The 27,788-nt window shown below is 42.3% G+C and overlaps 11 pseudogenes across 11 annotated transcripts; 10 read left to right on the plus strand and 1 right to left on the minus strand.

The window, feature by feature from the left end:
* Positions 1–416: 416 nt before the first annotated feature.
* Positions 417–1,709, plus strand: AT2G12810 (annotated as a pseudogene; the record flags this gene model as incomplete). Its single annotated transcript has 1 exon — positions 417–1,709.
* A 934-nt stretch (positions 1,710–2,643) lies between these two features.
* AT2G12815 lies at positions 2,644–3,357 on the plus strand (annotated as a pseudogene; the record flags this gene model as incomplete). Its single annotated transcript has 1 exon — positions 2,644–3,357.
* A 960-nt stretch (positions 3,358–4,317) lies between these two features.
* Positions 4,318–6,360, plus strand: AT2G12820 (annotated as a pseudogene; the record flags this gene model as incomplete). Its single annotated transcript has 1 exon — positions 4,318–6,360.
* Positions 6,361–7,187: 827 nt separating this feature from the next.
* Positions 7,188–8,644, plus strand: AT2G12830 (annotated as a pseudogene; the record flags this gene model as incomplete). The annotated part of the gene is made up of 1 exon: positions 7,188–8,644.
* Positions 8,645–9,315: 671 nt separating this feature from the next.
* Positions 9,316–10,071, plus strand: AT2G12832 (annotated as a pseudogene; the record flags this gene model as incomplete). Its single annotated transcript has 1 exon — positions 9,316–10,071.
* A 1,012-nt stretch (positions 10,072–11,083) lies between these two features.
* AT2G12835 lies at positions 11,084–13,192 on the plus strand (annotated as a pseudogene; the record flags this gene model as incomplete). Its single annotated transcript has 1 exon — positions 11,084–13,192.
* Positions 13,193–13,909: 717 nt separating this feature from the next.
* Positions 13,910–15,367, plus strand: AT2G12840 (annotated as a pseudogene; the record flags this gene model as incomplete). The annotated part of the gene is made up of 1 exon: positions 13,910–15,367.
* An 863-nt stretch (positions 15,368–16,230) lies between these two features.
* On the plus strand, positions 16,231–16,794 carry AT2G12845 (annotated as a pseudogene; the record flags this gene model as incomplete). Its single annotated transcript has 1 exon — positions 16,231–16,794.
* Positions 16,795–17,806: 1,012 nt separating this feature from the next.
* Positions 17,807–20,583, plus strand: AT2G12850 (annotated as a pseudogene; the record flags this gene model as incomplete). Its single annotated transcript has 1 exon — positions 17,807–20,583.
* Positions 20,584–21,794: 1,211 nt separating this feature from the next.
* AT2G12855 lies at positions 21,795–22,430 on the plus strand (annotated as a pseudogene; the record flags this gene model as incomplete). Its single annotated transcript has 1 exon — positions 21,795–22,430.
* AT2G12860 lies at positions 22,315–24,805 on the minus strand (annotated as a pseudogene; the record flags this gene model as incomplete). Its single annotated transcript has 1 exon — positions 22,315–24,805.
* Positions 24,806–27,788: the final 2,983 nt, after the last annotated feature.

Raw genomic sequence — 27,788 nt, forward strand, 5'->3', positions numbered from 1 at the left:
CGACCTTTTCACTTCGCCGTTCGCCATCACTTTGTTCTCGCAACACTCGACCATCTCTGCGCCGCCGCAATCGAGTACTCTGCCTCGTTCACCGTCGAAGTCTCATGGACAACTCGATTACAACCACAGAACTCGACCACAAGCTTTCACTCGACCTCTACAACAAACCATTCGACCTCTTGTTCTTGCAACCAACAGAGCCATCCAACTTCAGAGAGTTTACTCGACCAACGGTTCTACTCTAATAGATCCAATTCGAGTTAGTGTAACTCGAGAACAGCTTAGGTTACTCGAGTATCAGATTGTACTCGACCAATTGGGTCTATTTCATTGCTTGTTGATAACAATTTTGGTTTCATTGTTATCTTTGAGACTAACCTATTGACATTTGAGCTTTGAGATCTAGATTTCTGGAGGAGAATCATGAGTAATTACAGTGGCAGTTCTTCTGTTGATCCTGACTACAACATGGATGAGACAGAGTCGTCGTCTTCAAGGCCAGAAAGAGAACAGAGAGAATATTCAGAAGAAAAGCTGAGATAGCCCGTGGGAAGAGAGCAATGACAGAGAGGTATGAGCTTATAGATGAGGATCAGGAAGACGAGTACATGCCTGAGCATACTCGTAGAGCTACCAAACTTCTGCACAAACCTGATGTATTGCCTGCTGAGGAATATATTAGGCTCTTCAAATTGAATGAGTTTTGTAGCACAAGGTATCCATGCTCGACCACGCTTGCACAATTTGGATTGTTGGAGGATGTTCAGCACCTGTACCAGAGTTGTCATCTGGACACTCTGATGGCTTATTCGTATGTAGCATATGAAGAATAGACAATTCAATTCCTCTCCACGCTGCAAGTGGAGCTCTACCAAGGTATGACCTCTGATGAATTGGATTGTGAAGGATTGGGATTCTTGAGATTCTCTGTGTATGGTCATGAGTATAGGTTATCAATCAAGCGCTTGGAAGGATTGTTTGGTTTCCCCAGTGGGACGGGAACTAAGCCCAAGTATGACAGAGAAGAGTTGAAAGACTTGTGGATCACCATTGGCACCTCTGTACCGCTGAATTCTTCCAGGTCAAAGAGCAATCAGATACGTAGCCCTGTCATCAGGTATTTCCAGCGTTCTATAACCAATGTACTCTACTCCCGAGAGATCATAGGGACTGTTACTAATTCTGATATGGAGATGATCGCTATGGCTCTCAAGGGCACTCTCCGCCAAACTAAGAACAACATGTCTGTCCAAGGTTAAATCAATGACACACCTCTCTCTGTACTTCTTTTGATCCATCTGAGTGGATACAAGAGCTGGGCTGTCAGCAATAACCACAAGAGAGCTGTTCCTCCTCCACTACAACTATTCCACAGGGACAACCTCCTCTAGAGATGCCATCGAGGAGATTTGATGAGCCTGAGCACATGCCTGAGCTTAGTGAGCAGAGAGTCTCACATGTCCCGGCTAGGCATTCGTCATTCGAGTCCCAGGAGCACAAGAGAAGGAGGAAGGCTACACTCACTCGATCTAGCAGCAGATCACGCATAATTCACTCGAGGAGATCACTCGACCGCGGTGCTGGCCGCAGTAGAAGAAGAGAGGTCGAGTATCCTCAGAGCGGTGTTGGCCGCCACAGAGCTGATGAGGTCGAGTACCCACCTGCTGGAGCTGATACGGAACAGGGCGGTTCGTCTATGGCCTGGGAGCAATCACAGGCAGCCATTGACGACCAACTTCATTCATTCTTCGACTGAGGTAAGCGCCTCACTTCACCATTGTATTATATCATCTGTTGTGATTTGTTCTTTCTTTTGTTTCTGTGAATGGATTTGTCCTGAGTACTCTCTTCCAAGTTTATCACACAATGTACTGTGTGATTTAAGTTTGGGGGAGGGCTCAGGAAGTGTGTGTTGCATTGTGTATATTTTTGAGTCTGCATTCATCTAAGGCATAGAAAAACCAAAACAATTGGAAAATTTTCATAAAATGATTTCACAAAAAAAAAGATTCATGAATGCAAAGAGTAGAGTTAAGTTCTTATATTGGGATTGGAGATGGGATTACCATGAGAGCTTCATTTGATATACTCTGGGTAGATGGGATCTTATCTCTGTATGCATAGCTTGGGACTTACCTTTATCATTCTACTAAAGCTTAATTATTTTTTGAGAGATCCCCTATTACTGAAGCCTATTCTGTAAGGGACCATCTTTGTCTCTTGACATTTTACCTTAGCCAAATGAGTTCATTGATGATGCATTGCTTGATTCACGTTCCAGAACTAATGAATGTTAAAGGGATTGGTAGATTTGAAAACATGTGTAGGCCGAGCATATGAGTCGGATTGATTGATAATAAGGCATGACTAACGTTTTTGAGTAGACTTCGATCATATCGCAGCTTAGGATTATCAACTTGGACATTGATTTCATCTAGTTTATCTAGTGTTTTGACTCTGAGTCCCCGCTTTCAAACTGCACTTCCAGCTTGTTCTTAATTGTTTGCTTGAGGGCAAGCAAAGACTAAGTTTAGGGGAGTTGATAAGTGTGTATTTTGCATGTTTTGAGCATCCATTTGTCATCACTTTAGCATCATATCATCACTGTTTTATATCATTTCTCATCATTCGTCATCACTTTGCATGTTTAGGATAGGTTTGCATACATATTGCATATTTCTGTTGATTTCTGGTGATTTGGAGCTGTTGACGAGCTAATTGGAAGAAGCGGACCTGATCATGTCAAACCACTCGACCCCCAGGTCGAGTAGACGCTTCACGACCTCAACAGAACACTCGATCCCCTGTTCGAGTAGTGTCCTTCACCATTTCACCTCATCACTCGACTCCCTAGCCGAGTACCACCACGAGAAACACTCGATCACATCACTCGACCCCGAGGCCGAGTGTCTTCACCTCCACAACATGACCATCACTCGATCACATCACTCGACCCCGAGGTCGAGTGTCTTCACCTCCACTAACTGATCATCACTCGATCACACCATCTACCTGGAAGTCGAGTATCACCATCATCACCACTCGACTACATACTTGATGGCGAGCTTCAGAGTCTTCTCCATTCCGCACTCAACCAGACACTCGAGCACAAGGAAGAAAAAAAGACTCTAGCTTATCACTCGACCTCTCACTCGACCACCTGGGTCGAGTACTGTTCTTAATCCGTCCCAATACTGCGTCGTTTTAAGTATTAGGGTTTCGGAATATTTTGCTATAACTAGCATGTACTATACATTTTCGAGAACAAGTTTTTATCTAGTTTTATTCCGGAGACACTGTGTTCTAGACCTTTTGTAATCCGAATTTCTCTATATATATTCAGTATTCAGTATTCAGTATTTGTTCTTGATTTCAGTTAATGTTGTTCATCCTCTTATCATTTTGCTATTACACTGTTGTTATCATGTTTTCATCCTGTTAAACGTTTATGTTCTCTGCTAATGATGTCCGAGTAGTGAATAGGTTTCTGAGGATGGGTTAGAGTAGTGTAGAATTCTCAGTATGCTAGGTGGTTGAGTATTGATTGATAGATCCCTTCTGAATTAGTTGTTCTTAATGCCTATTGCTTTCTGATCAACTGGAATTTGAGCCCAGACATTTCCGCGCCCAAAAGGTGTTCGATGAAATGTCTGAACTACTAATTCCAGAGATTCGTGGCCCTGTACCAAGGTATTGGTTGCAGGGAGCGTTTTGGCTTTAACTTGTTGATTCGTAATGCCTGTTAGGTTAGCTCTCGTCAATGGTGATTGAGTCTGGGACTAGGTTAACTTGAGGGTCTCTGTTGCGGTGGCACTTAGATTTGGTTAATGAACTTGTTGTCTAGGGATAGTTTATTGAGCATGTCAATCACCTGTAAACTGAGGAAACGAAACTACTCAGTTAACCCATCCTCCGGAATTCTTTATCTAATTGATTTTATTGTTTTCTCTACTGTTGTTTACTCCATCTTGTTACATGTTGTTTAGTTTTTGTATTTCTCTCCTGTTACTCGACCTGATACTCGACCACCCAGTTGTCTGGCAACAGACTGTGCAGTCGAGTGTCTCTGTTTTGTTTACTGCCTGTTACTCGACCAAGTCACTCGACCACATCCAGTGCTCTACAACGAGTTGTGTTGGTCGAGTGTTTTACTGTTTCTGTTTTCTGCATGTTCACTTAGGACTGCTAGAACACACCAAAACTTGTTATTGCTTGGCTTGACTTAGTGACTTTTGATCACGTCTTGATTGTTAGCATCACACCCATTTGGATTGACAACCTTCAGTACTACAACGACATGATAGTGCTTTAGGATTAATTGATCTTAAGAACCTATTATCAATATCAATAGAGGTGTTCATGGATGATTTTTTCCATGTATGGCTCTTCCGTCTCCTCCTATTTGTTGAACATGTGCAGGGTACTCAAAAGATGTGAGGAGACAAACCTGGTGCTGAACTCGGAGAAATGCCATTTCATGGTTATAGAAGGCATCGTTTTGGGATACAAGATTTTGGAGGAGGGGATAGAGGTTGATAAGGCTAAGGTTGATGTGATGATGTAGTTACAGTCGCCAAAGACTGTCAAGGACAACGGGAATTTTCTTGGGCATGCAGGGTTTTACAGAAGATTCATCAAAGATTTTTCCAAGTTGCCCAGACCCTCACGAGAGTGTTCTACAAGGAAACCAAGTTTACATTTGATGAAGAATGTTTGACAGCCTTTAAGTTGATCTACGAAGCTTTGGTCACTTCTCCAATAATCCAAGCTCCAAACTGGGACTACCCGTTTGAGATCATGTGTGATGCTTCAGATTTTGCAGTAGGAGCAGTTTTGGGTCAGTGGATTCATAAAAAACTTCATGTGATCTACTACACGACCAGAACGATGGTTGATGCACAAGTAAGGTATGCCACTACTGAGAAGGAAATTGTGGCTGTGGTATTCGCATTCGAGAAATTTAGGAGCTACCTGGTAGGTTCTAAGGTGACAATCTACACTGATCATGCCGCTCTAAGGCATATTTATGCGAAGAAGGATACCAAGCCTAGGCTGTTGAGATGGATCTTATTGCTCCACGAGTTTGACATGGAGATAGTTGATAAGAAGGGAATTGAAAATGGGGTAGCTAACAATCTATCTAGAATGAGAATCGAAGACGAGGTCCCTATTGACGACTCTATGCTAGAAGAACAGCTAATGGCAATTAAGCAGCTGAACGAGAGCGCTCAAATTCTAAAATCACTCAATCTGGCATGTGCAATAGGAGATAAGCTTTCTTGGTATGCTGATCACGTCAACTACTTGGTGAGTGGTGAAGAGCCTCCAAATCTGTCAAGCTATGAGAAAAAAGTTCTTCAAAGACATACACCATTTCTACTAGGATGAGCCTTATCTCTACACACTTAGCAAAGATAAGATCTACACGCAAAGCGTATCATAATGTCAAACTGAAGGCATCCTGCCGCATTGCCATGGCTCTACCTATGGTGGCAACTTCGCAACATTTAAGACTGTAACGCCCGTGAACCGGAAAATCGGTTAGGATTTGTTTTTAAATCGCTCAGTTTACTCGGTTGGGTTAATAGAAACCCTAGAGTGTGCTTATAAAAAAGGAAACTCAAAATTAGGGCTTTAGTTAGCCACTTTTTGTTTTATAAAGGAGAAAAAGAGAGAGAAGGAGAAAGAGCAGAATCGTTAGGGTTTGGGAGGAAACAGTTTCAACATATCAAATCGTTGTCAAAGGTAAATAAATTTGATAGAGTTGTTCTCACGTCTTTTATCGTCATTCTCCAGTTTACAGAAGTGGATTTGTATTTAAATTTGTTTAGTTATTTGCAGTTTCGTGAGACACGTTTTCTCAGACGCGAATTAGGACCAGCGGGGATTGCAACTGAGATCGTGGTCTCATCTGGTTTCCGATCGGCACGATATTTTATGGGCAGCTCTGTGACGTCTACGGCTAGCGTTTCACCGGAGGGATTTAATAGGGTTTCGTCTTTGAGGCTGTTGGTTTGTATTTTAGGGTTTCGTCTTTGAGGCTGTTTGTTTCTGTTTTTCATCTCCAGTTTGCTTCAAGATTGCTTTTGGTTGTGACTTGTTGTAAGATGTTTCTGGACTGTTTCAGACGCAAGGAGAGTCTCTCCTGGGTTTAATTGATGTTATGAGAGCTCTAAAATCTAGAAGGAGAGAACTAAGCTTTTCCATGACAAAAGATCATCACCAAGGATTTCCAAGTTGGTGATCAGGTGCTGCTATTCAACTCTCGCTTGAAACTCTTTCCAAGAAAGCTTAAATCCAGATGGTCTGGCCCCTTCTGTATCACTGAGGTCCGTCCTTATGGAGCAGTTACTCTAGCTGGTAAGAGTGGAGATTTCACAGTAAATGGTCAAAGGCTCAAGAAATACTTAGCGGATCAAATCCTTCCAGAGGTGACATTGGTTCATCTCCAAGAACTTCTTGATGATTAAAGGAGTAAAGGAGTCAAGCTAATGACTTTAAACAAGCTCACTTGGGAGGAAGTCCCATGACTATCTCTGTAAATAAATTTTTCTTTTCTTGTTATTTTTAATTTGTCTTAGTTGTGTTTGTGGTTCTCAGGGACAAAGGAACAACGTGGAGATAGAGTAAAAATCCAAAACTTTTACTCTACAGAAGGCCATGTATCGCTATCTCTCACCAAGATTCACTCGACCCATCTGTTTACTCGACCTCCAAAAAGCACTCGACCTCCGCACCGCCGACACCGAGTTCATTTCCTCCGTCACTCGACCTTTTCACTTCGCCGTTCGCCATCACTTTGTTCTCGCAACACTCGACCATCTCTGCGCCGCCGCAATCGAGTACTCTGCCTCGTTCACCGTCGAAGTCTCATGGACAACTCGATTACAACCACAGAACTCGACCACAAGCTTTCACTCGACCTCTACAACAAACCATTTGACCTCTTGTTCTTGCAACCAACAGAGCCATCCAACTTCAGAGAGTTTACTCGACCAACGGTTCTACTCTAATAGATCCAATTCGAGTTAGTGTAACTCGAGAACAGCTTAGGTTACTCGAGTATCAGATTGTACTCGACCAATTGGGTCTATTTCATTGCTTGTTGATAACAATTTTGGTTTCATTGTTATCTTTGAGACTAACCTATTGACATTTGAGCTTTGAGATCTAGATTTCTGGAGGAGAATCATGAGTAATTACAGTGGCAGTTCTTCTGTTGATCCTGACTACAACATGGATGAGACAGAGTCGTCGTCTTCAAGGCCAGAAAGAGAACAGAGAGAATATTCAGAAGAAAAGCTGAGATAGCCCGTGGGAAGAGAGCAATGACAGAGAGGTATGAGCTTATAGATGAGGATCAGGAAGACGAGTACATGCCTGAGCATACTCGTAGAGCTACCAAACTTCTGCACAAACCTGATGTATTGCCTGCTGAGGAATATATTAGGCTCTTCAAATTGAATGAGTTTTGTAGCACAAGGTATCCATGCTCGACCACGCTTGCACAATTTGGATTGTTGGAGGATGTTCAGCACCTGTACCAGAGTTGTCATCTGGACACTCTGATGGCTTATTCGTATGTAGCATATGAAGAATAGACAATTCAATTCCTCTCCACGCTGCAAGTGGAGCTCTACCAAGGTATGACCTCTGATGAATTGGATCGTGAAGGATTGGGATTCTTGAGATTCTCTGTGTATGGTCATGAGTATAGGTTATCAATCAAGCGCTTGGAAGGATTGTTTGGTTTCCCCAGTGGGACGGGAACTAAGCCCAAGTATGACAGAGAAGAGTTGAAAGACTTGTGGATCACCATTGGCACCTCTGTACCGCTGAATTCTTCCAGGTCAAAGAGCAATCAGATACGTAGCCCTGTCATCAGGTATTTCCAGCGTTCTATAACCAATGTACTCTACTCCCGAGAGATCATAGGGACTGTTACTAATTCTGATATGGAGATGATCGCTATGGCTCTCAAGGGCACTCTCCGCCAAACTAAGAACAACATGTCTGTCCAAGGTTAAATCAATGACACACCTCTCTCTGTACTTCTTTTGATCCATCTGAGTGGATACAAGAGCTGGGCTGTCAGCAATAACCACAAGAGAGCTGTTCCTCCTCCACTACAACTATTCCACAGGGACAACCTCCTCTAGAGATGCCATCGAGGAGATTTGATGAGCCTGAGCACATGCCTGAGCTTAGTGAGCAGAGAGTCTCACATGTCCCGGCTAGGCATTCGTCATTCGAGTCCCAGGAGCACAAGAGAAGGAGGAAGGCTACACTCACTCGATCTAGCAGCAGATCACGCATAATTCACTCGAGGAGATCACTCGACCGCGGTGCTGGCCGCAGTAGAAGAAGAGAGGTCGAGTATCCTCAGAGCGGTGTTGGCCGCCACAGAGCTGATGAGGTCGAGTACCCACCTGCTGGAGCTGATACGGAACAGGGCGGTTCGTCTATGGCCTGGGAGCAATCACAGGCAGCCATTGACGACCAACTTCGTTCATTCTTCGACTGAGGTAAGCGCCTCACTTCACCATTGTATTATATCATCTGTTGTGATTTGTTCTTTCTTTTGTTTCTGTGAATGGATTTGTCCTGAGTACTCTCTTCCAAGTTTATCACACAATGTACTGTGTGATTTAAGTTTGGGGGAGGGCTCAGGAAGTGTGTGTTGCATTGTGTATATTTTTGAGTCTGCATTCATCTAAGGCATAGAAAAACCAAAACAATTGGAAAATTTTCATAAAATGATTTCACAAAAAAAAAGATTCATGAATGCAAAGAGTAGAGTTAAGTTCTTATATTGGGATTGGAGATGGGATTACCATGAGAGCTTCATTTGATATACTCTGGGTAGATGGGATCTTATCTCTGTATGCATAGCTTGGGACTTACCTTTATCATTCTACTAAAGCTTAATTATTTTTTGAGAGATCCCCTATTACTGAAGCCTATTCTTTAAGGGACCATCTTTGTCTCTTGACCTTTTACCTTAGCCAAATGAGTTCATTGATGATGCATTGCTTGATTCACGTTCCAGAACTAATGAATGTTAAAGGGATTGGTAGATTTGAAAACATGTGTAGACCGAGCATATGAGTCGGATTGATTGATAATAAGGCATGACTAACGTTTTTGAGTAGACTTCGATCATATCGCAGCTTAGGATTATCAACTTGGACATTGATTTCATCTATTTTATCTAGTGTTTTGACGCTGAGTCCCCGCTTTCAAACTGCACTTCCAGCGTGTTCTTAATTGTTTGCTTGAGGGCAAGCAAAGACTAAGTTTAGGGGAGTTGATAAGTGTGTATTTTGCATGTTTTGAGCATCCATTTGTCATCACTTTAGCATCATATCATCACTGTTTTATATCATTTCTCATCATTCGTCATCACTTTGCATGTTTAGGATAGGTTTGCATACATATTGCATATTTCTGTTGATTTCTGGTGATTTGGAGCTGTTGACGAGCTAATTGGAAGAAGCGGACCTGATCATGTCAAACCACTCGACCCCCAGGTCGAGTAGACGCTTCACGACCTCAACAGAACACTCGATCCCCTGTTCGAGTAGTGTCCTTCACCATTTCACCTCATCACTCGACTCCCTATCCGAGTACCACCACGAGAAACACTCGATCACATCACTCGACCACGAGGCCGAGTGTCTTCACCTCCACAACCTGACCATCACTCGATCACATCACTCGACCCCGAGGTCGAGTGTCTTCACCTCCACTAACTGATCATCACTCGATCACACCATCTACCTGGAAGTCGAGTATCACCATCATCACCACTCGACTACATACTTGATGGCGAGCTTCAGAGTCTTCTCCATTCCGCACTCAACCAGACACTCGAGCACAAAGAAGAAAAAAAGACTAGCTTATCACTCGACCTCTCACTCGACCACCTGGGTCGAGTACTGTTCTTAATCCATCCCAATACTGCGTCGTTTTAAGTATTAGGGTTTCGGAATATTTTGCTATAACTAGCATGTACTTTACATTTTCGAGAACAAGTTTTTATCTAGTTTTATTCCGGAGACACTGTGTTCTAGACCTTTTGTAATCCGGATTTCTCTATATATATTCAGTATTCAGTATTCAGTATTTGTTCTTGATTTCAGTTAATGTTGTTCATCCTCTTATCATTTTGCTATTACACTGTTGTTATCATGTTTTCATCCTGTTAAACGTTTAATGTTCTCTGCAATGATGTCCGAGTAGTGAATAGGTTTCTGAGGATGGGTTAGAGTAGTGTAGAATTCTCAGTATGCTAGGTGGTTGAGTATTGATTGATAGATCCCTTCTGAATTAGTTGTTCTTAATGCCTATTGCTTTCTGATCAACTAGAATTTGAGCCCAGACATTTCCGCGCTCAAAAGGTGTTCGATGAAATATCTGAACTACTAATTCCAGAGATTCGTGGCCCTGTACCAAGGTATTGGTTGCAGGGAGCGTTTTGGCTTTAACTTGTTGATTCGTAATGCCTGTTAGGTTAGCTCTCGTCAATGGTGATTGAGTCTGGGACTAGGTTAACTTGAGGGTCTCTGTTGCGGTGGCACTTAGATTTGGTTAATGAACTTGTTGTCTAGGGATAGTTTATTGAGCATGTCAATCACCTGTAAACTGAGGAAACGAAACTACTCAGTTAACCCATCCTCCGGAATTCTTTATCTAATTGATTTTATTGTTTCCTCTACTGTTGTTTACTCCATCTTGTTACATGTTGTTTAGTTTTTGTATTTCTCTCCTGTTACTCGACCTGATACTCGACCACCCAGTTGTCTGGCAACAGACTATGCAGTCGAGTGTCTCTGTTTTGTTTACTGCCTGTTACTCGACCAAGTCACTCGACCACATCCAGTGCTCTACAACGAGTTGTGTTGGTCGAGTGTTTTACTGTTTCTGTTTTCTGCATGTTCACTTAGGACTGCTAGAACACACCAAAACTTGTTATTGCTTGGCTTGACTTAGTGACTTCTGATCACGTCTTGATTGTTAGCATCACACCCATTTGGATTGACAACCTTCAGTACTACAACGACATGATAGTGCTTTAGGATTAATTGATCTTAAGAACCTATTATCAATATCAGTAGAGGTGTTCATGGATGATTTTTTCCATGTATGGCTCTTCCGTCTCCTCCTATTTGTTGAACATGTGCAGGGTACTCAAAAGATGTGAGGAGACAAACCTGGTGCTGAACTCGGAGAAATGCCATTTCATGGTTATAGAAGGCATCGTTTTGGGATACAAGATTTTGGAGGAGGGGATAGAGGTTGATAAGGCTAAGGTTGATGTGATGATGTAGTTACAGTCGCCAAAGACTGTCAAGGACAACGGGAATTTTCTTGGGCATGCAGGGTTTTACAGAAGATTCATCAAAGATTTTTCCAAGTTGCCCAGACCCTCACGAGAGTGTTCTACAAGGAAACCAAGTTTACATTTGATGAAGAATGTTTGACAGCCTTTAAGTTGATCTACGAAGCTTTGGTCACTTCTCCAATAATCCAAGCTCCAAACTGGGACTACCCGTTTGAGATCATGTGTGATGCTTCAGATTTTGCAGTAGGAGCAGTTTTGGGTCAGTGGATTCATAAAAAACTTCATGTGATCTACTACACGACCAGAACGATGGTTGATGCACAAGTAAGGTATGCCACTACTGAGAAGGAAATTGTGGCTGTGGTATTCGCATTCGAGAAATTTAGGAGCTACCTGGTAGGTTCTAAGGTGACAATCTACACTGATCATGCCGCTCTAAGGCATATTTATGCGAAGAAGGATACCAAGCCTAGGCTGTTGAGATGGATCTTATTGCTCCACGAGGGTAGCTAACAATCTATCTAGAATGAGAATCGAAGACGAGGTCCCTATTGACGACTCTATGCTAGAAGAACAGCTAATGGCAATTAAGCAGCTGAACGAGAGCGCTCAAATTCTAAAATCACTCAATCTGGCATGTGCAATAGGAGATAAGCTTTCTTGGTATGCTGATCACGTCAACTACTTGGTGAGTGGTGAAGAGCCTCCAAATCTGTCAAGCTATGAGAAAAAAGTTCTTCAAAGACATACACCATTTCTACTAGGATGAGCCTTATCTCTACACACTTAGCAAAGATAAGATCTACACGCGAAGCGTATCATAATGTCAAACTGAAGGCATCCTGCCGCATTGCCATGGCCCTACCTATGGTGGCAACTTCGCAACATTTAAGACTGTAACGCCCGTGAACCGGAAAATCGGTTAGGATTTGTTTTTAAATCGCTCAGTTTACTCGATTGGGTTAATAGAAACCCTAGAGTGTGCTTATAAAAAAGGAAACTCAAAATTAGGGCTTTAGTTAGCCACTTTTTGTTTTATAAAGGAGAAAAAGAGAGAGAAGGAGAAAGAGCAGAATCGTTAGGGTTTGGGAGGAAACAGTTTCAACATATCAAATCGTTGTCAAAGGTAAATAAATTTGATAGAGTTGTTCTCACGTCTTTTATCGTCATTCTCCAGTTTACAGAAGTGGATTTGGATTTAAATTTGTTTAGTTATTTGCAGTTTTGTGAGACACGTTTTCTCAGACGCGAATTAGGACCAGCGGGGATTGCAACTGAGATCGTGGTCTCATCTGGTTTCCGATCGACACGATATTTTGTGGGCAGCTCTGTGACGTCTACAGCTAGCGTTTCACCGGAGGGATTTAATAGGGTTTCGTCTTTGAGGCTGTTGGTTTGTATTTTAGGGTTTCGTCTTTGAGGCTGTTTGTTTCTGTTTTTCATCTCCAGTTTGCTTCAAGATTGCTTTTGGTTGTGACTTGTTGTAAGATGTTTCTGGACTGTTTCAGACGCAAGGAGAGTCTCTCCTGGGTTTAATTGATGTTATGAGAGCTCTAAAATCTAGAAGGAGAGAACTAAGCTTTTCCATGACAAAAGATCATCACCAAGGATTTCCAAGTTGGTGATCAGGTGCTGCTATTCAACTCTCGCTTGAAACTCTTTCCAAGAAAGCTTAAATCCAGATGGTCTGGCCCCTTCTGTATCACTGAGGTCCGTCCTTATGGAGCAGTTACTCTAGCTGGTAAGAGTGGAGATTTCACAGTAAATGGTCAAAGGCTCAAGAAATACTTAGCGGATCAAATCCTTCCAGAGGTGACATTGGTTCATCTCCAAGAACTTCTTGATGATTAAAGGAGTAAAGGAGTCAAGCTAATGACTTTAAACAAGCTCACTTGGGAGGAAGTCCCATGACTATCTCTGTAAATAAATTTTTCTTTTCTTGTTATTTTTAATTTTTCTTAGTTGTGTTTGTGGTTCTCAAGGACAAAGGAACAACGTGGAGATAGAGTAAAAATCCAAAACTTTTACTCTACAGAAGGCCATGTATCGCTATCTCTCACCAAGATTCACTCGACCCATCTGTTTACTCGACCTCCAAAAAGCACTCGACCTCCGCACCGCCGACACCGAGTTCATTTCCTCCGTCACTCGACCTTTTCACTTCGCCGTTCGCCATCACTTTGTTCTCGCAACACTCGACCATCTCTGCGCCGCCGCAATCGAGTACTCTGCCTCGTTCACCGTCGAAGTCTCATGGACAACTCGATTACAACCACAGAACTCGACCACAAGCTTTCACTCGACCTCTACAACAAACCATTCGACCTCTTGTTCTTGCAACCAACAGAGCCATCCAACTTCAGAGAGTTTACTCGACCAACGGTTCTACTCTAATAGATCCAATTCGAGTTAGTGTAACTCGAGAACAGCTTAGGTTACTCGAGTATCAGATTGTACTCGACCAATTGGGTCTATTTCATTGCTTGTTGATAACAATTTTGGTTTCATTGTTATCTTTGAGACTAACCTATTGAGATTTGAGCTTTGAGATCTAGATTTCTGTAGGAGAATCATGAGTAATTACAGTGGCAGTTCTTCTGTTGATCCTGACTACAACATGGATGAGACAGAGTCGTCGTCTTCAAGGCCAGAAAGAGAACAGAGAGAATATTCAGAAGAAAAGCTGAGATAGCCCGTGGGAAGAGAGCAATGACAGAGAGGTATGAGCTTATAGATGAGGATCAGGAAGACGAGTACATGCCTGAGCATACTCGTAGAGCTACCAAACTTCTGCACAAACCTGATGTATTGCCTGCTGAGGAATATATTAGGCTCTTCAAATTGAATGAGTTTTGTAGCACAAGGTATCCATGCTCGACCACGCTTGCACAATTTGGATTGTTGGAGGATGTTCAGCACCTGTACCAGAGTTGTCATCTGGACACTCTGATGGCTTATTCGTATGTAGCATATGAAGAATAGACAATTCAATTCCTCTCCGCTGCAAGTGGAGCTCTACCAAGGTATGACCTCTGATGAATTGGATTGTGAAGGATTGGGATTCTTGAGATTCTCTGTGTATGGTCATGAGTATAGGTTATCAATCAAGCGCTTGGAAGGATTGTTTGGTTTCCCCAGTGGGACGGGAACTAAGCCCAAGTATGACAGAGAAGAGTTGAAAGACTTGTGGATCACCATTGGCACCTCTGTACCGCTGAATTCTTCCAGGTCAAAGAGCAATCAGATACGTAGCCCTGTCATCAGGTATTTCCAGCGTTCTATAACCAATGTACTCTACTCCCGAGAGATCATAGGGACTGTTACTAATTCTGATATGGAGATGATCGCTATGGCTCTCAAGGGCACTCTCCGCCAAACTAAGAACAACATGTCTGTCCAAGGTTAAATCAATGACACACCTCTCTCTGTACTTCTTTTGATCCATCTGAGTGGATACAAGAGCTGGGCTGTCAGCAATAACCACAAGAGAGCTGTTCCTCCTCCACTACAACTATTCCACAGGGACAGCCTCCTCTAGAGATGCCATCGAGGAGATTTGATGAGCCTGAGCACATGCCTGAGCTTAGTGAGCAGAGAGTCTCACATGTCCCGGCTAGGCATTCGTCATTCGAGTCCCAGGAGCACAAGAGAAGGAGGAAGGCTACACTCACTCGATCTAGCAGCAGATCACGCATAATTCACTCGAGGAGATCACTCGACCGCGGTGCTGGCCGCAGTAGAAGAAGAGAGGTCGAGTATCCTCAGAGCGGTGTTGGCCGCCACAGAGCTGATGAGGTCGAGTACCCACCTGCTGGAGCTGATACGGAACAGGGCGGTTCGTCTATGGCCTGGGAGCAATCACAGGCAGCCATTGACGACCAACTTCGTTCATTCTTCGACTGAGGTAAGCGCCTCACTTCACCATTGTATTATATCATCTGTTGTGATTTGTTCTTTCTTTTGTTTCTGTGAATGGATTTGTCCTGAGTACTCTCTTCCAAGTTTATCACACAATGTACTGTGTGATTTAAGTTTGGGGGAGGGCTCAGGAAGTGTGTGTTGCATTGTGTATATTTTTGAGTCTGCATTCATCTAAGGCATAGAAAAACCAAAACAATTGGAAAATTTTCATAAAATGATTTCACAAAAAAAAAGATTCATGAATGCAAAGAGTAGAGTTAAGTTCTTATATTGGGATTGGAGATGGGATTACCATGAGAGCTTCATTTGATATACTCTGGGTAGATGGGATCTTATCTCTGTATGCATAGCTTGGGACTTACCTTTATCATTCTACTAAAGCTTAATTATTTTTTGAGAGATCCCCTATTACTGAAGCCTATTCTGTAAGGGACCATCTTTGTCTCTTGACCTTTTACCTTAGCCAAATGAGTTCATTGATGATGCATTGCTTGATTCACGTTCCAGAACTAATGAATGTTAAAGGGATTGGTAGATTTGAAAACATGTGTAGGCCGAGCATATGAGTCGGATTGATTGATAATAAGGCATGACTAACGTTTTTGAGTAGACTTCGATCATATCGCAGCTTAGGATTATCAACTTGGACATTGATTTCATCTATTTTATCTAGTGTTTTGACGCTGAGTCCCCGCTTTCAAACTGCACTTCCAGCGTGTTCTTAATTGTTTGCTTGAGGGCAAGCAAAGACTAAGTTTAGGGGAGTTGATAAGTGTGTATTTTGCATGTTTTGAGCATCCATTTGTCATCACTTTAGCATCATATCATCACTGTTTTATATCATTTCTCATCATTCGTCATCACTTTGCATGTTTAGGATAGGTTTGCATACATATTGCATATTTCTGTTGATTTCTGGTGATTTGGAGCTGTTGACGAGCTAATTGGAAGAAGCGGACCTGATCATGTCAAACCACTCGACCCCCAGGTCGAGTAGACGCTTCACGACCTCAACAGAACACTCGATCCCCTGTTCGAGTAGTGTCCTTCACCATTTCACCTCATCACTCGACTCCCTATCCGAGTACCACCACGAGAAACACTCGATCACATCACTCGACCACGAGGCCGAGTGTCTTCACCTCCACAACCTGACCATCACTCGATCACATCACTCGACCCCGAGGTCGAGTGTCTTCACCTCCACTAACTGATCATCACTCGATCACACCATCTACCTGGAAGTCGAGTATCACCATCATCACCACTCGACTACATACTTGATGGCGAGCTTCAGAGTCTTCTCCATTCCGCACTCAACCAGACACTCGAGCACAAAGAAGAAAAAAAGACTAGCTTATCACTCGACCTCTCACTCGACCACCTGGGTCGAGTACTGTTCTTAATCCATCCCAATACTGCGTCGTTTTAAGTATTAGGGTTTCGGAATATTTTGCTATAACTAGCATGTACTTTACATTTTCGAGAACAAGTTTTTATCTAGTTTTATTCCGGAGACACTGTGTTCTAGACCTTTTGTAATCCGGATTTCTCTATATATATTCAGTATTCAGTATTCAGTATTTGTTCTTGATTTCAGTTAATGTTGTTCATCCTCTTATCATTTTGCTATTACACTGTTGTTATCATGTTTTCATCCTGTTAAACGTTTAATGTTCTCTGCAATGATGTCCGAGTAGTGAATAGGTTTCTGAGGATGGGTTAGAGTAGTGTAGAATTCTCAGTATGCTAGGTGGTTGAGTATTGATTGATAGATCCCTTCTGAATTAGTTGTTCTTAATGCCTATTGCTTTCTGATCAACTGGAATTTGAGCCCAGACATTTCCGCGCTCAAAAGGTGTTCGATGAAATATCTGAACTACTAATTCCAGAGATTCGTGGCCCTGTACCAAGGTATTGGTTGCAGGGAGCGTTTTGGCTTTAACTTGTTGATTCGTAATGCCTGTTAGGTTAGCTCTCGTCAATGGTGATTGAGTCTGGGACTAGGTTAACTTGAGGGTCTCTGTTGCGGTGGCACTTAGATTTGGTTAATGAACTTGTTGTCTAGGGATAGTTTATTGAGCATGTCAATCACCTGTAAACTGAGGAAACGAAACTACTCAATTAACCCATCCTCCGGAATTCTTTATCTAATTGATTTTATTGTTTCCTCTACTGTTGTTTACTCCATCTTGTTACATGTTGTTTAGTTTTTGTATTTCTCTCCTGTTACTCGACCTGATACTCGACCACCCAGTTGTCTGGCAACAGACTGTGCAGTCGAGTGTCTCTGTTTTGTTTACTGCCTGTTACTCGACCAAGTCACTCGACCACATCCAGTGCTCTACAACGAGTTGTGTTGGTCGAGTGTTTTACTGTTTCTGTTTTCTGCATGTTCACTTAGGACTGCTAGAACACACCAAAACTTGTTATTGCTTGGCTTGACTTAGTGACTTCTGATCACGTCTTGATTGTTAGCATCACACCCATTTGGATTGACAACCTTCAGTACTACAACGACATGATAGTGCTTTAGGATTAATTGATCTTAAGAACCTATTATCAATATCAGTAGAGGTGTTCATGGATGATTTTTTCCATGTATGGCTCTTCCGTCTCCTCCTATTTGTTGAACATGTGCAGGGTACTCAAAAGATGTGAGGAGACAAACCTGGTGCTGAACTCGGAGAAATGCCATTTCATGGTTATAGAAGGCATCGTTTTGGGATACAAGATTTTGGAGGAGGGGATAGAGGTTGATAAGGCTAAGGTTGATGTGATGATGTAGTTACAGTCGCCAAAGACTGTCAAGGACAACGGGAATTTTCTTGGGCATGCAGGGTTTTACAGAAGATTCATCAAAGATTTTTCCAAGTTGCCCAGACCCTCACGAGAGTGTTCTACAAGGAAACCAAGTTTACATTTGATGAAGAATGTTTGACAGCCTTTAAGTTGATCTACGAAGCTTTGGTCACTTCTCCAATAATCCAAGCTCCAAACTGGGACTACCCGTTTGAGATCATGTGTGATGCTTCAGATTTTGCAGTAGGAGCAGTTTTGGGTCAGTGGATTCATAAAAAACTTCATGTGATCTACTACACGACCAGAACGATGGTTGATGCACAAGTAAGGTATGCCACTACTGAGAAGGAAATTGTGGCTGTGGTATTCGCATTCAAGAAATTTAGGAGCTACCTGGTAGGTTCTAAGGTGACAATCTACACTGATCATGCCGCTCTGAGGCATATTTATGCGAAGAAGGATACCAAGCCTAGGCTGTTGAGATGGATCTTATTGCTCCACGAGGGTAGCTAACAATCTATCTAGAATGAGAATCGAAGACGAGGTCCCTATTGACGACTCTATGCTAGAAGAACAGCTAATGGCAATTAAGCAGCTGAACGAGAGCGCTCAAATTCTAAAATCACTCAATCTGGCATGTGCAATAGGAGATAAGCTTTCTTGGTATGCTGATCACGTCAACTACTTGGTGAGTGGTGAAGAGCCTCCAAATCTGTCAAGCTATGAGAAAAAAGTTCTTCAAAGACATACACCATTTCTACTAGGATGAGCCTTATCTCTACACACTTAGCAAAGATAAGATCTACACGCGAAGCGTATCATAATGTCAAACTGAAGGCATCCTGCCGCATTGCCATGGCTCTACCTATGGTGGCAACTTCGCAACATTTAAGACTGTAACGCCCGTGAACCGGAAAATCGGTTAGGATTTGTTTTTAAATCGCTCAGTTTACTCGGTTGGGTTAATAGAAACCCTAGAGTGTGCTTATAAAAAAGGAAACTCAAAATTAGGGCTTTAGTTAGCCACTTTCTGTTTTATAAAGGAGAAAAAGAGAGAGAAGGAGAAAGAGCAGAATCTTTAGGGTTTGGGAGGAAACAGTTTCAACTTATCAAATCGTTGTCAAAGGTAAATAAATTTGATAGAGTTGTTCTCACGTCTTTTATCGTCATTCTCCAGTTTATAGAAGTGGATTTGGATTTAAATTTGTTTAGTTATTTGCAGTTTCGTGAGACACGTTTTCTCAGACGCGAATTAGGACCAGTGGGGATTGCAACTGAGATCGTGGTCTCATCTGGTTTCCGATCGGCACGATATTTTGTGGGCAGCTCTGTGACGTCTACGGGTAGCGTTTCACCGGAGGGATTTAATAGGGTTTCGTCTTTGAGGCTGTTGGTTTGTATTTTAGGGTTTCGTCTTTGAGGCTGTTTGTTTCTGTTTTTCATCTCGAGTTTGCTTCAAGATTGCTTTTGGTTGTGACTTGTTGTAAGATGTTTCTGGACTGTTTCAGACGCAAGGAGAGTCTCTTCTGGGTTTAATTGATGTTAGAATCAATTTGTTTAGGTGAGTGCGTGACCATGAGCTTATTTGAGCGATTGGGTTGTATGTTTTGTTTTGTGTGATGGTATGTAGGTGTGATGAATGTGTTTTTGGGTGAATTGTTCAATGACTGGTTCGTTTATGATGTATTTGTGATTATACCCTTTTAATTACTTGTGTGTATAACTCCTAGATGGTAGGATCGCCTCACTAAGTATTTGTGATAATACTTACGCATCTCTTTCTTTTTTGGTGCAGGTAAAGATAAAGTGTGATCGTGGAATCATGGCAACGAAGAGAGGATGATTTAGGAACTCGTTTGGTTTATTTTTGTGTTTTGGTTATTGAAACCGGTTAGGGTTGTGTTAGGATTGTTAGTCATTCTTAGTTTTGTTGGTTGAATTATTTACTTATTCATAAAATAGTATTTTTGACTTGAGGTTTAAATGTTGCTTTATTGGTTGGTTTAATTAAGTATTTATAGGAATATTTAATTATGTTTAAAAAAAAAATGGGTTGGGTTGTTTCAAATACAATGTCAAAAATCCTGCAAGTAGGTTTTCCGTGGCCGACAATGTTTAAGGATTGATATGTCTATAATTTTGCATGATTTAGGCATACATTCTTCACCACATTGTCGTTGTTTAATCCACATTTCATCTCATTAGCAGCCGTTTTAGTGTGTTTTGCATACTTAGGACGATTTTGCATTAGCATTGCATGTGCATTGCATATTTGGTTGTTTTCAGGTACTTTGGATGCTTTCAGAGATCAAACAGAGGAGAAACAAATGACGCCTTCAGCCAAAGTACTCGATCGCAACCTCGGCGCCCTACCAGGGCAAATCAGCCCGGAGAAGCTAGCAGCTCAGTTTTACTCAATTGCGAAGCCGGAGGAATCACCAATCTTACACCACTCGATCACCACTCGACCACCAGGAGGCCTATCTGCTCATTGTGCACTCAACCAGACAAGCTAAGAATAAAGAAGAGAAGAGAAGCCGAAACAACCACTCGATCACCACCTCATCCACTCGATCGTTTGGTCGCTGGACCATTCTATCTTGTTTTCACTTCAGACCACTCGATCGCAAGGCGGAGTCCCTGAAGCCCAGTTTGATCAATGGCATACTCGATCACAGGGAGGCCCATTTCATCCCATCAGATGCCAATGACATAGATGTCAATGACATACTCGATCGCAGGGTTCTTACGTGAAGATTACTATCTATCTAGTTTCCTTATTTGATTCATATTTTTGCTTATATAAAATGCCTCTAAGGGTTTTCCCTAGGGCACCCATCCATCCAACTTTAATCTATCTTTTACCTTAGACTCGTTTTTGCAGCCACAATGTTTCTCCTACGACTTTGTATTCACTTTCAAGAATTTTATATTCAGTATTCGTTTTAATCCCTTTTCAATTATGTTATCAACTTTACAATCGTTGCTTTGCTATTGTCTTTGATTATGTCTGAGTAGTGAACCGTATTTCTGAGGATGTGATAGAGTAGTTGTGGTTTACTTGGTCGTGTTAGGTGGTTGAGATTAGAATACTAGAATCCCTGTTGGATTAGTTGCGCTTATTGCTTGTTCCTTTCTGATCATTTAGAATACGAATCCAAACATTCTTGCGTTAAAAGGTGTTCGATGGAATGTTGGATCTATTAATTCCAGAGATATTCGCCTCTATCCCAAGGTATTGGCGGTGTAGAGAGGGTATTGGCTTTAACAAGTTGATTCGATGTTGCCTGCTTAGTTAGAGATCGCTAATGGTGATTAGGTTAGTGTCTAGCTCTTCTAGAGGATTCCTGTCATGGTAGTGAAGTAATCTGTTGTTGAACTTGTTGTCTAGGGATGGCTTCTGTGAAATTTTGTCAACCGCCTGAATAGATTAAGGAGACCACGCTATTCAATTACCTCATCCTTAGGAATCGTTTATCCATTTGAATGTCTGTTATCATTTCTTCTTTGTTACTCATCTGTCTGTTATTGCCATTTTTGCTTTTAGTTTCATTTTATTTTTTCTTATTGCGTATTAGGACTGTTAGAACCAACCAACTCTCTACTTAGCCTGACTTAGAGCTTTCTAATCATATCCCATCTGTTTGCTTCACACCGGATTGGATTGACAACCTAAAATACTACAACGACATGATTAGTGGTTTAGGAATTAATTGACTAAAAACCTACTATCAAGGATACTTAGGAATTTGTCTCGAAATGTGATTCATGTAAGAGAAGAGGGAACATCAGCAGAAGGAATGAGATGCCTCAAAATCCGATCTTGGAAGTTGAGATCTTTGATGTTTGGGAATAGATTTTATGGGTCTAATTCCTTCTTCTTACAGAAATAAGTACATACTGATCGCAGTGAACTATGTATCAAAATGGGTCGAAGCCATATCTAGTCCCACCAATGATGCAAAAGTTGTGTTCAAGATTATCTTCCCGAGATTTTGGGTCCCGAGGGTTGTAATCAGTGACAGAGGGAAACATTTTATCAACAAGGTTTTTGAGAACCTTCTGAAGAAACACGGAGTAAAGCACAAGGTAGCCGCTCCTTATCATCCACAGACAAGCGAGCAGGTGGAATTCTAAAGATTGATCTGCGAAGCTCAATGACGCGCTATGGGCTTATAGAACAGCTTTCAAGACCCCTATCGGCACAACTCCTTTCAACCTTCTCTATGGAAAATCTTGTCAGTTACCTGTTGAAACAAGTCAAAATGAATTGCGAGCCGTTGTCTGTGACGATCTCGTAAAGGATCCCGGGGCGACATAGAATGTGCTTCCACACGAAGCTCTCGACCTGAGCGTCCTTGATAGTTGCATACGATTCGGCCTCTATCCACTTCTTCTTCTACTTCGAGGGGTGCATATGAACGATGATGTCCATCGACCAAAGCATGAATGGATATGGCGAGGCGATTGATGAAAGAAGCTTGGCTGGTTGATGGATTGTGGGTGCGTGCCTTTGGCATTTTCGCATCGTTTTGAGAACTTTTTGCAGTCTTCGATCATTGTCGGCCAAAAAAATCTGTGGCGTTTAATCTTGATGGCTAGGGCTCTTCCTCCGTAGAGATTTCCACACGAGCCTTCGTGGATTTCTTCCATAACTTTGTGAGCTGCTTCTTTTTCTACGCAGGTCATTAAAGGTCCGGATAATCGCCACTTGAAGAGTTTCTCCTCGACCAGAACGAAGCGTGCAGACTGAGCTTTCACCTTCCGAGCTTCCCACTTATCCGAAGGCACTTTCCCCTCGGATATATAGCTTTTGATGGGTTCTATCCATTCTGAATCACAACCCAAGTTCGAGCTGTCATTTGAATCCGAAGCATCTTCGCAATCTGCGGCATTCTGTATAGGAAAGGCATGTTCCTCTTTGTCGAGCTTGACACTAGGCTTTTCGATAAACTCGACTGGAATGAGTCTCCGAAGATTCGTGTTGGATGTTGAGGCCAAAGCAGTTAGGGCGTCGACCGACGAGTTTTCTCCTCAGGGAATCCTGGTCAACTCAAATTCGTCGAACTACTTCGCCTGACCTTGTACATGAGCTAGATAAGCTTCCATTCTTTCGTCCCGGGCCGTGTATTCTTCGTTGAACTGATTCGCGACGAGCTGAGAATCGCAAAAAGGCTGATTTTCACGATCTTCAGCCCCCGAGCTAGATTAAGCCCATCCACGGGCGCTTCGTATTCGGCCGCGTTGTTGGTCGCCTCAAAATTTAGTCTGAAAGATTGCTCGAGAACCTTGCATGTAGGTGAAGTTAGACGGATACCTACGCCCGAACCTTGTTTCGATGACGATCCGTCCACGTGCAGGAGCCAAGTTGTATCGAGCGGATTCTCTCGAGTTTCTTTTGTAGGTAGTTCGACGATAAAGTCGGCTAGGACTTGGGACTTCGCGCACATCTTGTTTCGATATTCGATATCATACGATTACCCACTTAGCCAGACGACCTGATTGGCTTGGACTATGCAGGATAGCGCGGAGCGGCATGGATCCCATTACCACGATGGAGTGGGATTAGAAATAGGGCTGCAGTTTCCGAGGTGACATTACGACTGCTAAGGCGAGCTTCTCCATTTGCGGGTAGCGAGATTCTGCGCCGGTAAATGTTTGTGAGACGTAAAAGATCGGCTTTTGTTCGCCTCTATATTCCCGGACTTAAACTCCGCTGACCGCAGTATCTGATACGGCGAAATACAAATAGAGTGGTTCTCCGATTACAGGTTTCGCGAGGATTGGTGGGGTTGCCAGGTACTTCTTGGGTACCTGGAAAGCCTCCTCGCTTCAGGTTGTCCATTCGAACTTTTCGTTTCCCCGAAGCATGTCGTAAAAAGCCAAGCACTTGTTAGTAGATCGAGTGATGTATCAGTTAAGGGCTGTGATCTTCCAGTTAGACGCTACACTTTGTGTTTGTTTTGAGGCGATGCCATTCCCAATAACGCCTCGATCTGCTTCAGATTTGCCTTGATGCCGCGTTGCGTGACTAGATATCCCAGGAACTCATCGAATCTTACTCCAAAGCGGCATTTGGCCGGATTAAGCTTTACCTTATAGAGGTTAAGCTGCCGAAAACACTCGCGTAAATGGGCTATGTGTTCTTCCTTTTCCATAGATTTTACCAACATATCATCGATGTACACTTTCATCATTTTCCCGATCTGTAATGCGAAGATCTTGTTGACGAAACGCAGATAAGTCGCCCCAGCGTTTTTAAGTCTGAATGGCATCACTCGGTGACAAAAAATACCTTGCTATGTGTAGAACGCAGTTTTCTCTTGGTCCTCGGGGTTCATCATGATTTCGTTGTATCTGGCAAAAGCGTCCATGAAAGATAGCAATTTGTTCCTAGAGGTTGATTCATCATGATTTCGTCTTTAAAACGTGCTGGGCCTTAATTAAACATAGGAGAAAGTTCTGGGCCGAATTTGGAAATCTTCAAAACATCAATAAGTTGCGTCTCGAAATTGCCGTCAGGTATTGGTGTTACTCGACACCTACGTGCATTTTCGTCTCCGGATTGCTTCTGCAGCTTAAGTTGTCTGTTGATCTCCAGAATGCTCCATAATCTCCAAATGCATCTCAAACATGTAAAGACCTGAAAAGGACTAGAAAAGACTATAGAAATAACAATTAGACTCTAAAACCTATACCTAAAACATAGTTAAAAACAGTAAAAAAGGGATATATCAACTCCCCCAGACTTAGCTTTTGCTTGCCCTCAAGCAAAACACAAAAGCCGAACCCGTGGAAGGGGTTTGAAAACACAGGAACTCCCAACATTCTCTAGTCTATTGCCATGACCATTCTAACCAAATCCATATGCCTAGCAGTTCTAATCAAATCCTAACCAACGTGTACTTCTTCACAAGCTTAAACAACATTCTAGATTCCATACCTAAGGTCCACAACAATATCCACCAGGCTTTCATCGATGGATCTCATCAAACAAGCTAACATTCAAGATCTTTCTAGACTCATTCCTGTACTATACCATGATAAATCGACCATTCTTTTATTATTTTTTTCTTTGGTGTTCTTTCTCTCCCCAGACTTATTCTTTTTAGAGAGTAAACAAAGGGGAACTCGCATACTAGATTGACACCCTCGGCATTTTTCCAACCTTTGTAATTGATCATTCCAAATAATGCATAATAATGGGGTCATAGGAAACATTCATACCCCTATACACTATCTGAAAATCGTCTCAATCTCTCATTATATTTTTTAAGGGGAGAGGAACATATTCTGTTTATCACTTTGGTCTCAATATCAGGTATGAACAAGGAGTCAAGATCTATGAATACTAACCGTTTTAAGAGGTAAAAGGAAGAGCAGTGAGATTAGCTCCAGCCTTAGTGGTTGAGTTGGAAACTAGGATATCCTCAAGTCTGTTGGTTTGCTATCTGAATTTTCGAATAGTCGGATTGAGTCGAACCTGTAGCATTCATTAACAAGGCAATAATCTAAAGAAATATAGATCATGATTCCTAAATAAACTAATGAATACGTTTTTTTTCTTTTTGGAATTCAATAAACTCAAAAACGAAAAATCATAAAAATCAAAAATAAAACCAATATTAGTAAGAACCTCCCCCTGACTTAAACGACAGTGTCCCTAGTGGCATTCAAATCCAGAGTAAGCGAGTAAAATAAAAGAAAAAGAAGAAGATAACCATACCAGTGGGTTGCCTCCCACTAAGCGCTTGTTTAGAGTCAATAGCTTGACTTTGATGGAGTATGGGGATCAAGTGGATCTGAAGGTGGCAGTAAATGCTTTTTTGAAAGACGTCTCATCATCCAAGGTGGCTTATAGGCACTCGGTGTGTGAGGTAGACCAAAGAAGTGTGGAACATCAGCAGGGTGAGACTCAAGTATGGGTGGTATACTTCTTTTAACTGCACAATCATCAAAAGAATAAACAAGCGCTCGATGAGAAACTCGTGGCTTGCTAAACCGTGAAACAGTCTTTGAAAATTTTAAAGTCAAATTGATTATATCTGGAGGAAGAGATGAGTACCTTTGCCTCTTCGGATGTGGATGCAGTTATAGAGGTGCATTGGTTGGTGTGACAACAGGTCCTGGAACAGCAGCAGTGGTCTGAACTTGCAAAGCAGCTTTAGTAGATAGTTCTGGTTCAGCCCGTTTGGGGTCGACATAGGTAATGGTGTCGATCGACACCATCTCTATAGATCAATTCTCAGCAGCGAATCTGGAGCTTGCTTCATGTGGGCGCTTGCTGTTGCTGAGTACCTGTTCTGAGACAACCCTTATCGTTGTCTTGTCAACTTGCTTCTCTGGAGCATCATCTCGTAGCATATCACTCTGAAGAGGGGGTGACAACTTCTCTATATCAACCGGAGGCAACTGAAGTAGAGTCTCATCGATGATACCCATGCAATGCATATCACGAATTTCTGCTTGGACTGTCGAGGCAGTAGACAATAAACGTTTTGTGTGTAAGCAATAGGCGGAGATTCAAGGCAGATAGGTGGAGTCTGAGTCTAGTGTCGAGCGACACTAGGTGAGTGTTGGTCGACACCACTGTCTAGACTCAATCCTGCTCTATCAAACGTCAACACTGGCCTGTCTGTTTGGTGCTGGTGTCGATCGACATGAGGTGGTTGTCGTTCGACACCATCGGGAATAAGCGCCTCCTCCTCTGTGAAATTATTGGTTCCTCTCGACAAAGTCAAAACAGTGTCGTCAAGATTAATTAGCGTTGATCGACACCCTGATGTATCGATCGACACTGAGACGTTTCCTGCAACTGGACGAAATGAAGTCTAAGCTGAACATTCGCGATGAAGGATTGGGTTTAGTTGCTTTCCACTAGGTAGTGTGACTATATTGATAGAGGTGGAGGTGAGAGCTCGGATGTATGAGAGCGTAGATTGTCAATCTTGCTATAGAGAGAATCATGTTTGCTTTCGAGCTTTGTTAGGCCTGCAAGAAGTTGCGCAAGCATAGATTCCATTCTGGTCTCCGATGAGGGTGGAGGGGGGGGGCGTGGATAGGGTCAAAAATTGCTGAAACATGAGTTTCTTTGCTTGCGGTAGCTATCTCAGCTGAAATTCTTCGTTCAGTGTCAAATTCCTGTGTCGAAAGACTAGTTAAAGCATTGGTAATGAGGAGTAATGCTTCACTAGTAGTTTTTGTCATGAAGTTACACTAGCTCGCTCCATCAAGTTGAGTCTGGTATGGCGTGGCTATCCGTCTGTAGAAGATATTGATGAGTTGGCTCTGTTGGAAACCATGTTGGGGACATTCTCTCTAATAGGATTTGAATCTAATCCAAGCTGCCCAGTTGGTGTCGGTCAACACTATCGTCGAAATCTGCCAGCAGTTTGTTGCGTTCCATCTTTTAGCTCCCTTGTCACAGAAAAGAGAAGAAAGAAAACGCGTGAGAAACAAAAGAAAGAAAAATAAAAGCTTAGTTTAAATTCTACACCTAGTCTAATGGTGAATCAAAGAGAACTTCGACAAAGGCGCCAAATTTGATATATGTCAAATTAATCCTAAGACCACTCTCTCAAATAAAGAGGTCAATTGCAGCACTTAGGGATCGAATTCACAAAGTTCTCGGATCACGCAATAAACTAAGGTTTTGAATTAAGCGAAGTAAAACAGTAATGAAAATAAGAGAAACAAAAGTAAGCAATAGCGAATTGTATGG

This window comes from Arabidopsis thaliana, chromosome 2 (assembly GCF_000001735.4).
Source record: "Arabidopsis thaliana chromosome 2, partial sequence".
In the NCBI taxonomy this organism is placed as follows: Eukaryota; Viridiplantae; Streptophyta; class Magnoliopsida; order Brassicales; family Brassicaceae; genus Arabidopsis; species Arabidopsis thaliana.